This window comes from Engraulis encrasicolus, chromosome 20 (genome assembly GCF_034702125.1).
Source record: "Engraulis encrasicolus isolate BLACKSEA-1 chromosome 20, IST_EnEncr_1.0, whole genome shotgun sequence".
Lineage (NCBI taxonomy): Eukaryota > Metazoa > Chordata > Actinopteri > Clupeiformes > Engraulidae > Engraulis > Engraulis encrasicolus.
This window is the reverse complement of record NC_085876.1, coordinates 44,154,012-44,156,511: the sequence shown is the minus strand read 5'-3', so window position 1 is coordinate 44,156,511 and position 2,500 is coordinate 44,154,012. Positions and strand designations below refer to the sequence as shown.

Here is a 2,500-nt window from a genome sequence, read left to right as displayed (position 1 = left end):
AGCTACGTGGAAACAGCACCTAAGAGCAATGGATATCCACCTGCTCCTCTGTGGAGACGTGGTGTAAAGTGATGGGTATGTAGGCACCTGTGTGTGTGTGGTGAGGTGTAGGTCTAACGTGTGCCCACCTGTGTTAATTTTGTCAGCTTTTTTAAATGTAGTCGTGGTCATAGTCACAATGACGAAAATCAATTTTAGTCTTAGTCATATTTTAGTCATTGCCTTCCCAATTTAGTCTTAGTCTTAGTCTAATTTTTAGTCATTTTAGTCAACACTGTACATAATAGAACTCATAGACATAATAGAACTCATCCACACACTGCTTCTCTTTTTAACAAGTCATCGACTGAACAGAATAAATCTTCTCCGCACACTGCTTCTCTTTTTAACATATATCACACACTGCACAGAATAAAACTTCTTCACACACCGGTTCTCTTTTTCTCTATTTTATTTAACACCAGTGTTAATTTCGTCAGCTTTTAAATATGTAGTCTTAGTCTTAGTCACAATGACGAAAATCAATTTTAGTCTTAGTCATATTTTAGTCATTGCCTTCTCAATTTAGTCTAAGTCTTAGTCTAAATGTCGAAAATCAAAAAGGAGCGTTGACGAAGTATTTTAGTCATAGTCATGTTTGACGAAATTAACACTGGTGCCCACCTGTGCATCTGTGTTAGTGATGTGATGAGGTGTGTAAGAGTAATGTGTACCCACCTGTTGGTCTGTGGTGAGGTGCGCTAGTCTCTGGTAGATGAGATGTGTGTGCTGAGCAGTGATGGGCAACCTGGATTTAGAAGCTACAGCCGCATATTCCAAGTGACCTGGTTTTACCTGTCCAATTAGGCAATCGCCTGGTTGAATTGGACAGGTAAAACCATTCCAAATTCCATTTGGAATATGTGGCAATGGATTGTAGCTTCTGATTGCCCATCACTGGTGGTGAGGTGTAGGCCTAACCTGTTGATCTGTCGTGGTCTCTGCTGGATGAAGGTTGTGTGGTGAGGTTTAGTCCTTACCAGTTGGTCCATGGTGAGGTGTAAGTGATGTGGTGAGGTGTGCTAGTCTCTGGTGGATGAGGGCTGTGTGGTGTCGAGGTGTGTGTGTCTAAAGGGTGTAGTCCTTACCTGTTCCTCTGTGTGGTGAGGTGTAGTCCTTACCTGTTTGTCAGTGGTGAGGTGTGCTAGTCTCTGTGTGGTGAGGTGTGTGAGTCTAATGTAGGGGTGGTATGGTTCACAAAATTCACAGTTCGGTTCATATCACGGTGTCAAGGTCACGGTTTTCGGTTCTCTACGGTTCTTTTTTTTAGTTCATGATAAATGGGGCACTGGGAATATTAAACAATATTTATATAACTGCAGTCATAGTGATGGCGCGCAAGTTGAATTTGACCTTTTGCATGTGTGAGAACTGCCGCTTGTGCTAACCTGCGCTTGCACTTAAACTGTCGTCAGCTGATGTGCACTGTCTGAGCGTTCCAAATGCCCAATTTCAATTGGCTAATAGAATCGGACTCATCACTAAATATCCTACATTTGGTTTGTATAGGCTTATAATGTGAAAATGGTGTGATTTTAATTCTGTCATCCTCTGATTGGTCTTATACACTTATGTTTTAATCCGAGAGACTGGATAAGATACTCCTAGAATCTCTGTTTTACATATTTTTCTGGGCAGTACATGAATTGCGGTTTGCGACGGATTGCACGGTTCGGTTCGGTATGTGTGTGAATTGTACGGTTTCGGTTTTCGGTGCGGTTTGTGCCATCCCTAGTCTAATGGGTGTAGACCATACCTGTTCGTCAGTGGTGAGATGTGCTAGTCTCTGTTGGGTGAAGGCTGTGTGGTGAGGTCTAAGTGATGTGGTGAGGTGTACTAGTCTCTGGTGGGTGAAGGCTGTGTGGGGTGAGGTGTGTGAGTCTAATGGGTGTAGTCCTTACCTGTTCGTCAGTGGTGAGGTGTGCTAGTCTCTGTCTGGTGAGGTGTGCTGTATCGGAGGTGTAGTCCTTACCTGTTCCTCAGTGGTGAGGTGTGCTAGTCTCTGTGTGGTGAGGTGTAGTCCTTACCTGTTCGTCTGTTGGGTGAGGTGTGCTAGTCTCTGGTGGATGAGGTCTGTGTGGTGAGGTGTGCTAGTCTAATGGGTGTAGTATTTACCTGTTCGTGTGTGGTGAGGTGTGCTAGTCTCTGGTGGATGAGGTCTGTATCGGAGGTGTAGTCCTTACCTGTTCCTCAGTGGTGAGGTGTGCTAGTCTCTGGTGGATGAGGTGTAGTCCTTACCTGTTCGTCAGTGGTGAGGTGTGTGAGTCTCTGGTGGATGAGGTGTAGTCCTTACCTGTTCCTCAGTGGTGAGGTGTGCTAGTCTCTGGTGGGTGAAGGTTGTGTGGTGAGGTGTGCTAGCCTCTGGTGGATGAGGTGTAGTATTTACCTGTTCCTCAGTGGTGAGGTGTGCTAGTCTCTGGTGGATGAGGTGTAGTCCTTACCTGTTCGTCAGTGGTGAGGT

At 45.0% G+C, this 2,500-nt stretch overlaps 1 protein-coding gene across 1 annotated transcript in view; it reads right to left on the bottom strand.

Moving 5' to 3' along the window:
• Nucleotides 1–2,500, bottom strand: part of nudcd1 (NudC domain containing 1) — a 125,759-nt gene that overhangs the window by 47,887 nt on the left and 75,372 nt on the right. The gene's annotated exons all lie outside the window — the stretch shown is intronic.